This window comes from Balaenoptera musculus, chromosome 9, assembly GCF_009873245.2.
Source record: "Balaenoptera musculus isolate JJ_BM4_2016_0621 chromosome 9, mBalMus1.pri.v3, whole genome shotgun sequence".
Lineage (NCBI taxonomy): Eukaryota > Metazoa > Chordata > Mammalia > Artiodactyla > Balaenopteridae > Balaenoptera > Balaenoptera musculus.
The window spans coordinates 105909337-105920386 of record NC_045793.1 but is presented as its reverse complement, the minus strand read 5'-3'; the positions used below and the strand labels follow the sequence as shown (position 1 = coordinate 105920386).

Below are 11050 nucleotides of genomic sequence, written 5' to 3'. Positions count from 1 at the left end.
GGGGGATAAATATGGGGCATGATGTAATAAGTTGTGCAAATCCACTGTCAGTGATTCCCATAGAGATGTTGAAATAAAGGAAAACGTTGGAGTGTGAATTTGTCCATGTAGCCTTAAGACTATTTCCCTAGAGCTTGGCTAACATGAAGGCCAGTGTGACCCCCACAGGAAAAAGTCATGTTTCCCCTTCTTCCACAGCTTACTAATAGATATCCCATAGGGCTATCCACTGCCTCTTCCTTTAAATTTTCTTACTGTAACCATAAGAAGTGGCAAATATGGGAATTCCAATAACGTGCCGAGTCATATAAATCCAGATTCAAATTATGGCTTAAACTTCTTTCTCTTATGGATGAGCTGCGTTTCTTAGGGCCTCATAACTCCGGGCACAGGAAGCCATCAGGCTGCAGATCAGAAACATCAGACCCCAGGCTCCACTGAGTGAAGGAGAGACACAGGTCTTGCAATTATTAAGCACACATTTGTGGAGATTCCATTCCTGAGCCAGTGCTTATTCAGGAGATAAAGGGGCCTGTGATGAAGGAGCTTAGTCGGCAGTGGCCCAGCACAAACCCCTAAACCAGAAGAGTTTTCCTATTTTACTAAAAAAAAAAAAAACCACCAACAACCAAAAACCCAAAAATCTAAGGATCAGTCTTCAATGAATTATTTCAACAAGTGCAGGAAAGGTTTTTAATCCATGATGCCTGCACTTCAGCTACTTTGGTTGCCATCATTTTTTCCACAACCCCCAGAGAAGCAGCAGTGGGTCCTGAGCCTGAGTGGTGGGTGAGGCTCGTGCAATGCTCAGAGGAGGAAAGTTCTTGGAAACATGGCAGGTGTGTCCCCGGGACAGTCTCCTGGTGAGCTCTGGGGCTCGCCTGGATCCTCAGGACGGGTATTGCTAAGGAGCAACATGATGTTGGCAAACAAAGGTGTGCTTCTTTTGGAAGCCACCTCAAGTATTTTGGGGAAGAGCCATGACAGGTAAACTCCCTGGGGTGCATCCCTCTTTCAGGACTGTGTCAAGGATGCCTGTAGATCCAAATACACCCTGGGCTGGTTTCAGGGACTCATGCATGAGTGAAATATCTTCATGGATCCATGCCCAAGAGAAATCGTGCACATGTGTATACACACACACACACACACACACACACTCACACACCATCTCCCTCTCCTTCCTGCCTGCATGCTGCCCTGTACCTCTCCTAGTGACAAGGTTCTGCGTCTGTGGCCCCAAAAATTCTTCCATAGACAAGGAGGAAATGGACCCTGTCATTCTGATGTCACTTTTGTACTGGGAGGTGCTCTTGGGTTTCGTTTTGTTTAAATGTCAAGATCTTTTATGAGGAATTGTAATTTGGCTCTAAAGTATCTTGGAAGGCTGGTGTCTTGAGGTTCGGAATTTCTGTTTTTGAAGACTGACTTGTGTTTCGTGGGAATTCCTCTTGGCCCCAAAGATCCTGTGTTGCATTAGCATCTGACCAGTTTCACACAGATGCAGTGGCCACCTCTCTCTCAGATGTATTCACTCACCATTCTACACCTCATTCTTTTGTAGGTAGACCATTACATGTCAGGGGTTTGTTATCTTACTAGTGTATTGATGGTTATAATCATCAATGGAAGTTATTGATGGTATATGGAGATGTAAGTCTACATAGAAATTACAGACTCTAAAAGCTGGGTAGAGGGCTAGAATTCACGTTCTTCATCACCAACGTTTGTAAAGGAGGAAACCAAGGTGCAGACATGGGAGAGGATGGACTTGCCAGGTGAGGTGGCCTCTGGACGCCAGGTTCCTTGACCCCAAACTGGCAAGGCCAGACTTCTCTCCCCTCTTCCACCCTCTCTCTCCATTCAGGGACTTGTATTTGCTGCTATTTCATGGCCTATTAACAAGTACAGATTTATATTCATTAATGGGCGTACAACTGATTGAGTAACGTGGAAGAGAGGAGGCCCAGGGAACAATTTACAGGAAGGTTTTAGAAGCACATCTGGAGTCAGCTGACTCCACTGGAACAAAGCCCACCATGCCCATGGGCTTCTTACCTGGAGCGGTGAGAACGGGGCCCTAGTAATTTAGCAAGACTTCCCAGATGTAACACTGCAGTGTTCTAAATTGCTTGCAAGGTGGAGAGTTTAGAATGACTGCCCTCAGAGGGCCTTACTTCATCATCCACAGTGATGTAGAGACGCCTTGCACTCCCAGCCTGAGTGCCAGGACGCCCTGCACCCTCCACTCTGAGCGCCAGGAGGCGTCTCTTCTTCTGGCCCAAACCCAGAAATCTTCATGGACTTTTCCCCTCGTCCAGTTAGTCCCACACCTCGCCTTTTCTGTCTCCTCCATGTCTCTGCTCTCTCCTTTCTTCTCCACCTGTCAGGCCCTTATTACTTTGGCCTCCGTCTCCTTTTCCCACTCACCAGCCACAGGACTGCTGAGCCATCACCTAAGATGAGACATGACCGCATCCCTGCCCAGTGCACTGATGCCGGGAAATCTCAGATGGACAGTCTCACGTGGGGGCTTCTCGCTAAAGTCCTTCTGGGCTCTGGCCTCCACCTTGTTGTTCCCCAGGGGGCATTCTGACGCCCGCAGAGCAGCTGGGTTCTCCCTCACCTCTGTCTTTGCACCTGCCCTTCCCTGGGCTTGGAGTGCCTCTCCCCGCCTTCCTCATGTGGCCGTGGCCCTGCAGAACGCCGATCAAGCACTGTCTCCTAGAAAGCCTGGGAGTCTGGGACAGATGACTCGATCCTTGGATCCTAATCACGCTGTGTTACTATTACGGACTTAACTTCCTGCACTGAGCTGTGAGCTCCAGACAGACTTTTGTCTTGTATCCAAGGTGCCCAGAGGTGCTGACACAGAAGTCCCCCCCGCTGCATATCTGTCGAATGAACTCATAATTTCACAACATAGGAAGGCGCACATTTCCCCGTCTTGTGTATGGATGCATATGTAAATTTCCCAAGCAGCATTTGACAGGCAGAAAAGTAGGTTTCTTAATCACGCTGACACCTTGGCAGTTTTGCCTGGATGAGGTAAAAATATTATGAAACAAATATCTGATTGTTTTTCTCTGAAGGAATAATTAGCATTTTGACAGATTGCATATGTGAATTATTCAGCGTGAGGCTGTGAATTTCCTACACGCAGAATTTAACCCTCTAGCTTGCAGGGAGCAGAAGCGTCTGTGTTACGAATCTTGGATGTCTTTGAAAATGTTGGCTTATTATTTGCAAAGTGTTTCAAAAGAACAAGCCTTAGAGGTGGCTTTGCTATAAGAATAGATGAATTTTAGAAGGGTCACTGCCCGGGGAGAAGAATCTTCTGTGGGACACAATATTAAGAAACTAAAAGTTAGAGCATTTTCTAACATAATGACTGATGAGTCTAGAAGTTCCATTTCTGATCGGTTATCAGCTACGTGAGCTCTGACAGGTTATGTATTATCTGTCTGCCTCGGTTTTTCCTACTGAACTCGGCATCATGATGTTACCTGTGTTGTAGAATCGTTGTGAGGCTCACACGGTGAGTGCAGGTCTGAGCGCAGACCCGGGCGGTGGTCCGTGAACCCCTGCCCTGGGCTGTCCCTGGGACCTGCGTGAAGAGCACGTGCTTCACAATGCCGGTTTCACGATGATTAGTAATGATGAGACCAAGAGATCAGCAGATGACTGCCGTTCACAAGAGAGCTTGAAGCATCCCATTCCCAGGAGGAGGGGCACTCACGCCGCGGGCGGAGGCACCAGGGTCCGTCAGGGGGCTGAGGGGCGAGGAGCTGTGGGCCACAGGCTTGATTCCGGCTCCCCGGGGAGGAACAGGCGTGGGACGGGCACTTTGAATCATTTCAGGGCTGGGGGCACAGGGCTGCCCCTAGTTGTCTGGAACCTGGCGCCGGGGGGATTAGGGCAGGGGGACAGTGGCCCCATAGAGGAGATGGGGGTAGCGGGGTGGTCTCTGGATGGGTTAGTTTATATATGGAGCGCACTCTCAGGGGAGTTGTTTACTATGTTTAGGAATTAGCCAAGCCTGGGGCGGTGGGGGGGGGGGCTGTCCCTCCAGGGTCAAACCTCAGAACACAGGAGATAAAGACGGGCGGGTGGAGCCGGTCCCTCCTACGGGCCTCTTCTGGGACCCGGGTGCCAGCCTGGACCAGCCCCTGGGGAGAAATCCCACAGGCGTCCGTTTGGCGCGCTGGATGCCCTGCCTCACACGTGGGGGCTGGAGGGGCTGGAAAGCGGGACCGGGCCTGCGGTTGTGCACCTTACGTACTCATCAGACCTGCGGCGCGAGCGTCGTGGGGAAGCGGCTGGCACAGCCTGGCCTCCCACGCACGACCGGGACCGCCCTGGAGAGTCACCGGAGGCCGCGCCCCACCTCGGGCCCTCCCCACTCCCCGCAGGCTCCCCTCTCCCGACACCGCCCCTGCATCCCTGGTCCAGGGCATCCTGCACCTGGGTGTGCTCTGTAGGACCCGGGACGGGTTGGCCATCGCAGGTCGCCCCCCCTGTTGGCCTCCTGTCCCCAGTGGCTGTGGGTCACGTGCTGCTGATGGACTTGAAGGGCTTGGCTCTGCCCAGCACGTCAGGGAGATGATTTCATTCCATGTTAAACCAAACCTTTGTTTTTGTTTTAAACTTGGGGGCGGAAGGGCTCAAGCCCAACCCCACGGAGAACTGTATTTAGTGGTTGTTCCTGATTCCGCGGCTTTTTGCTTTTCATCTAATTTTGGAGATGATGGGGGTGTTTGAGGGCAAGGAGCCTGGTCACCTGAAGTCACTGCGGGTTTGGGCCTCGTTCATCTAGACCTACGTCTAGGGCGGGAGGGTGTCTCTGTCTTAATTAACTTCCTCCAGAGCCTGGGCCGGCACAGGCCTTGGGAACCTGGGTTTGTACCCCACTTGCCCTAAAGAACCCTTTGTCCGGCAAACCCCCAAATGGAACGCGTGTTTGGGGGCGACCTGGACGGCGGCGCCATCTGGTGGCGGCGTCGTTGAACTACAAGCGCAGACAACAGCCTGCAGAGGGTGACCCGCCGGTGACTCCCATGACAGTGATGAAGAAGGTGGGCGCGGGGGCGTCATTAGGCTTCCATTAAATCCCGTATTACTGCACATCTCTTCTGATCCAACACCCGTCCCACTTCCTCCCCACACTGAAAACAACAGCAGTAACAAAGGACAGAAGCAAAAGCCAGAGGAACTCAGCGTGGGCCAAACGGCGCTGCAGCCTCCACGGGGTCACAAGGCGGAGGGGCAGGAGTCACGTCTCTGAGTGGGGACAGTCACTGGGATGGCCGTGTTTGTGCCCTGGATCCCTGCAGAATCAGGGAGCAAGCCCAGGGAGGAGGGACCCCTCTGCTGGGGGGCGAGGCGGGTGGGGGGGTGCAGGCGCGGCGGAGCACACCTCCCGCCAGGAGGTGACGGCTGGGTGGGCGGCTGGTCGCCAGCACCCGCGTGGGGACGCCCACCTCGTCCTCCCCAGGGCCCATGGGGATGCGCTTGAACCGACCTTGGCCTGGGTGGATTCCCGGGGCTGGTCTGCGCTCTGCCTGTTGGGAGAACATTGCGGCCCCAGAACTCAGTCAGCCCTCCGGTGTCCGCGGTTGCAAGGATGCAGTGGGTAAACCGGTGCTAACATTTCCTGATCACGGTAGCACCTGAACCCTATGATGAGGCTAAATGAGAGAATTTATATACAGGGTTTTGGGGGGTGTTTTTCTGGGGGGGGGGGTTGCCGCGTGTGCAGCATGCAGGATCTTACTTCCCTGACCAGGGGTCGAACCCGCGCCCCCTGCAGTGGAAGTGCGGAGTCTTAACCACTGAACTGCCGGGGAAGTCCCTATACAGGGCTTTTACATACATTTTTTTTTTCTACTTACCACTTATATTTCTAGCGTGCGACAAGCATTGTGCTAAATGCTCTAAGTAGGTCACATTTGTCACAGCGCTGAGTGAGAGAGCTGTTGTCCACACTTACGTGCAGATGAGAAAGCTGAAGCTCAGAAAGGTTAAGTTATTTGTCCAGCGAGTGGCACTAGTGACTGCCCGGCCCAGGGTCGAGGGAGGAAGTATGAGTTATTGTGCTAAGAGATGCGAGGCCAGGTACCGTGTCGTGTCATGTCTGGGAGAGAGGAGGAATTCTCAGCTTCTGCATTTTAAAATAGAAATGTCTATATACCTCAGTAAAGCTGTGAAAATAGAAATCAGTGAGATCGTGTTGTGAAGAGCTTGCTCACATCAAGTTCTTACTAGAGCAATGAGCATATCTCATGGTTCCTAAAAGACACCGCTTTCTTTTTTGCATGTTACTGTCTTTGAAATTGGGATGTTTCACAGTCAGTGGTTGAAGAAGAACTTGGGTCACAGTTTACTGACAGTCCAGTTTCTTTCTTAGTGATATTTCAGGATCCTTCTCATCATCCCTGACAGCTTAGATTAATTAGATGCTGCATTGCTAGTGGTTGGGTACATTGACTTGACAGGGACCCAGCCAGTGTTTCTGAACGGGAGTTCACCTTTCCCAGGATGGGTTCTAAGGAAGGATGTCGGCTTGACTGGTCCAGGAGTGAAACAGGATGGGAGTCCAGGGGGGGAGGTGAGGATGGAAGGCCAGTCAAGACGGTGTGAGGGGAGAGAAGGGGGCCTGTGGGCTTTAGGGAGATCCTGTTCCTTTACGTCAGGACAGGATTCATGCTCGGAGCTGGAGGAGAACAGGGCAGTTCTCCCAAACCATTTCTGGGGGCCTTGTGGTAGCAGATAGTGAGCAGCGAATCAGCCAAAACTAGTCCCCTGGGGCCAGCTCAGTCCTTGGCCTCCCACAAGGGGCGGCCTCCCCACTCCGGGCAGTCCGGCTCCCGGCTGGTGCCCAGGGATCTGGTGAGAGTGCCAGAGCTGCGGCAAGAGGAGGCTGATGGTTTTCTCAAGTCAGTGGAGGAATTAAGCCCTGCGGTTTAACCTGGCCTCCGATGTGTGCAGATGTATAGGGCTGACTTTTGGGGCTGGTGCCCCTTCTGTGCCCACAAACACCCCTTCTCAGAACCTTCTAGATCTTCCTCCCGAGGCCTCTGGGGTGGGGGGGAGCACCCCTGTCATCTCAGGTCGGTCCCCGCCTGGCACGGTTGCTGTCCATGGTCTTGATTTCTTTGGTGAGAGACAAACTGATTATGAACAGACAACTCCCACCACCCACCAGCCCACCCCGGCCCACCAGTAACGCTATCTGTCCCGAATACTGTGACTTGCAGTTTTTTTGACTTGCAGTTTTTGTTGTTGTTGTTGTTGTTCTTTTTAGGAACAAAAGGAGAGTTTATTCATTCATTCATACAGTTCATTCAACAAATCTTTATTGCAAGCCTCCCACTCTAGACACAGGGGATAGATGGATAAATGATGCAGATGAGTTCCCTGCTCTCCTGGATCTTATATTCAGAGAAGGGTGTTTGCCAGGATGGGAAAGGCAGAAAGGAGATGGGAGATTAATAAACAAGTAAATTGGTGGGAGGGAGGGAGATGCAAGAGGGAAGAGATATGGGGACATACGTATATGTATAACTGATTCACTTTGTTATAAAGCAGAAACTAACACACCATTGTAAAGCAATTATACTCCAATAAAGATGTTAAAAAATAAATAAACAAGTAAATAAGTAACAATGAAGTTATTCAAGTCCTTTACCCATTTTTAAAAATTAGGTTGTTTGTCTTTTATAGTTGAATTATAGGAGTAATATAGATTTTGGATATTAAGCCATTATCAGATATACAATGTGCAAATATTTTCTCCCATTCTGTGAGTTGTCTTTTCACTGTCTTGATAAAATGTCCTTTGATGCACAAAAGTTTTTAATTTTGACGAAATTCAGCTTATCTAGTTTTTGCTTTTTTTGCTCATGTTTTTGTGTTATATCTAAGAATCCACTGCCAAATTTTGGGTCATGAAGATGTACACCTTTGCTTTCTTCTAAGAATTTTATGGGTTTTGCTGTTATATTTAAGCCAAAGGTCCATTTAGAATTAATTTTTGTATACTGTGTGAGGTAAGGGTCCAACTTCATTCTTTTGCATGTGGTTATCTACTTGTCCCAATGCCATTTGTTGAAGAGACTATTCTTTGCTATTGAATGGATTTGGCATCCTTGTCAAAAATCAATTAGCCATAGATGTCTGGGTTTATTTTTGTTTTTGTTTTTTTTGGCTGCGTTGGGTCTTCATTGCTGCACCCAGGCTTTCTCTAGTTGCGGTGAGTGGGTGCTACTCTTTGTTGTGGTGTGCTGGCTTCTCTTTGCGGTGGCTTCTCTTGTTGTGGAGCACAGGCTCTAGGTGCGCGGGCTTCAGTAGTTGTGGCACGCGGGCTCAGCAGTTGTGGCTTGCGGGCTCTAGAGCACAGGCTCAGTAGTTGTGGTGCACGGGCTTAGTTGCTCCACAGCATGTGGGATCTTCCTGGACCAGGGCTCAAACCCATGTCCCCTGCATTGGCAGGTGGATTCTTAACCACTGCGCCACCGGGGAAGTCCGTGGGTTTATTTTTGGACTCTCAATTCTGTTCCATTGTTTTTTGTAGTCCACACTGTTTTGACTACTACAGCTTTGTATTAAGTTCTGAAATTGGGAAGTGTGCGTTTCTGACTTTTTTTTTTTTTTGAAGATTATTTAGGCTAGCTGGGGCCCCTTGCAATTCCATAGGAATTTAAGGTTTGTCTCTCAATTTCTATTAAAAAAAAAAAAGCTGTTGGAATTTTCATAGAGATTGTGTTGAATCTGTAGGTTCTTTTGGAGAATGTTGCCATCTTAGCAATATTAAGTCTTCTAAGCCATGATCATGGGATTTTTCTCTATTGATTTGTATCCTCTTGAATTTCTTTCAGCAATGTTTTATAGTTTTCAGTGAACAAGTTTTTCATACCTTTGGTTAAATTTATTCCTAGATATTTTATCCTTTTAGATAAATGGAATTGCTAACTTACATTTTTTTCTTGTTCGGATTGTTTGCTGGTGTTTAGAAATACAACTGATTTTTGTGTGTTGATCTTGTAACTTGCAACTTTGCTGAGTTCAATTATTAGCTCTAGTAGCGTTCTTGTGGATTCTTCAGGATTTCCTATGTTGTCTGAGAACAGAGATAGGAAAAAAGAAACCCCAGTCTCTGCAGACTGGCTCAGTCTGTGCTGGGGCCCTGCTTCAGTCCATAGCTGGGCTTCTGCTGAGCTTAGGGATCAGCCTGCAATGAAAGCTTAGGGTCCTTTCAGGAATTTTCTGAGCATGTATCTTGCCCTGGGCATGTGTGTGGTTTTCTAGAACCCCCTTGAGCATGCGCACTTTTGATTGCCTTAACATGCCATGTAAACTCTTCCCAGGCTCCTACTCCCTTGATCTAGGTGGTCTGTTGCCTGCCATGTTTTGATCCAGCAAAGGGGTCATCTGTTGACTCTGGTGGCTGCAGGTTGATTGTCCTTTACAGTGTCTGCTGCTTTTCTGCCCTCGTGGGTTCTGAGCTAGCAGAAGCAGAGACCTTGTGTGTCTCGTTCAGGTAGGCCCAGGCAGCTTCAAACAGACACACACAGTAACGTGCAAATACAGTCAGCTCTGCTGCCCCGGGAACCAGGGGCTGAGTTCCCACCCAGGGAAGGTGAGCTGCAGTCTTCCACGCTGCGGCTGAGGTGGGGAGGGCAAGTTAAGACACCACAGGGCTTTTCTTCCATTTGTACATTGCCTCTTTCTGGCTTCAGTATTCATTCGTTGCTGTAAACCTTTGAAAGTTGTCCACAGTTCCAGTTCCAGCAAAATTGGTTTTGACGGTTCCTGCTTGTTTTCCAATGTTTCTGTGGGGGAATGGACTGTGGAGCTGCCCGCTCTGCCATCTTGCTGACACCACTCTCTATTTATTCTTAAAGGTCTTATTTTTTGTTTTAAACTATTGTAAGTGGGACATGTTTTATGTGGTGTTTTCTACCTGGATTTTTTTGTGTGTAGAAATGTAATTGATTTTGTAAGACTATGAAGTTCAGGAAGAGGGGACCATGGGTGGTGACTCATGAGTTGGACTCTGAAATCAGATTACCTTGGATCAAATCATGGATTCTCTCCCATCCATTTTGTAATCTTTGATAAGTTACTTAAAAATTTCAGCCCACAGTTTTCTCAGCTGAAAAATGGGAATAACATGAGTAGTGAGCAATTGGCTTTTGCTGCATAACCAACCACCACAAAGTTCAGTGGCTCAGGTAAGACTTCTTTTCTGTAGTTCATGACTCTGCGGGTGGCGATGGCAGCGGGGCTTCTCTCCGCGTGTTCTTAAAGGTCTCTCCTTACCTCATTGTCCACAGTAAAAATAGTCCCCTCTTCCTGAACTTCATATTCTTACAAAATCAATGTACAACATCAATTATATTTCTACACACACAGAAGTTTCAGTTAGAAAACATGACCAAAATCATGTACCTTTTACAATTGTTTACAACAAAAAATAGAACCTCTAAGAATGGTGGTCTCTTGGGAATTCCCTGGCGGTCCAGTGGTTAGGACTCTGCGCTTTCACTGCTGAGGGCCCGGGTTCAATCTCTGGTCTCGGAACTAAGATCCCACATCGCGCAAGCCCCGTGGTGTGGCCAAGACAAAAGAATGGGGGCCCCTCCCCTTCGGGGAGGCAGGTAGCCCAGGCTTCTTCACATGAGGGGCTCCAGGCTCTGCAAAGCAGAAGGAGAAGACAGCCCTCAACCTGCCTGTGCGTCGCTTCCTACTGTCTCATTGTCCAAAGCAAGGCACAGGGTGAACTGAGAAGCAGATTGGTGGAGACCCTGCAGGGATGCGGTCCGGAGAGACGTCGGCAGAGCAGGCAGTCCCAGCAGTGGTCCAGCCCCGTCCAGCCTCAGCACCAGTGACTCACCCTTCTCCAAAACTCAAGCAACAAGCTCCTCCCAGCTCCTCCCAATTCTCATCCAGGACCACACTGGTCTCAGCGCCCAGGAATCCCCTACTGTGGGCAGCATCTAATTGTGTGCTGGGACACAATGTCCTTGTGACCCTCAGTGCCTTCTGTCCA

General features: G+C 49.3%; 1 protein-coding gene across 1 annotated transcript in view; it reads left to right on the top strand.

The window, feature by feature from the left end:
• VWC2 (von Willebrand factor C domain containing 2) overlaps positions 1-11050 on the top strand; it is a 112600-nt gene that overhangs the window by 62590 nt on the left and 38960 nt on the right. The window lies entirely within an intron of this gene.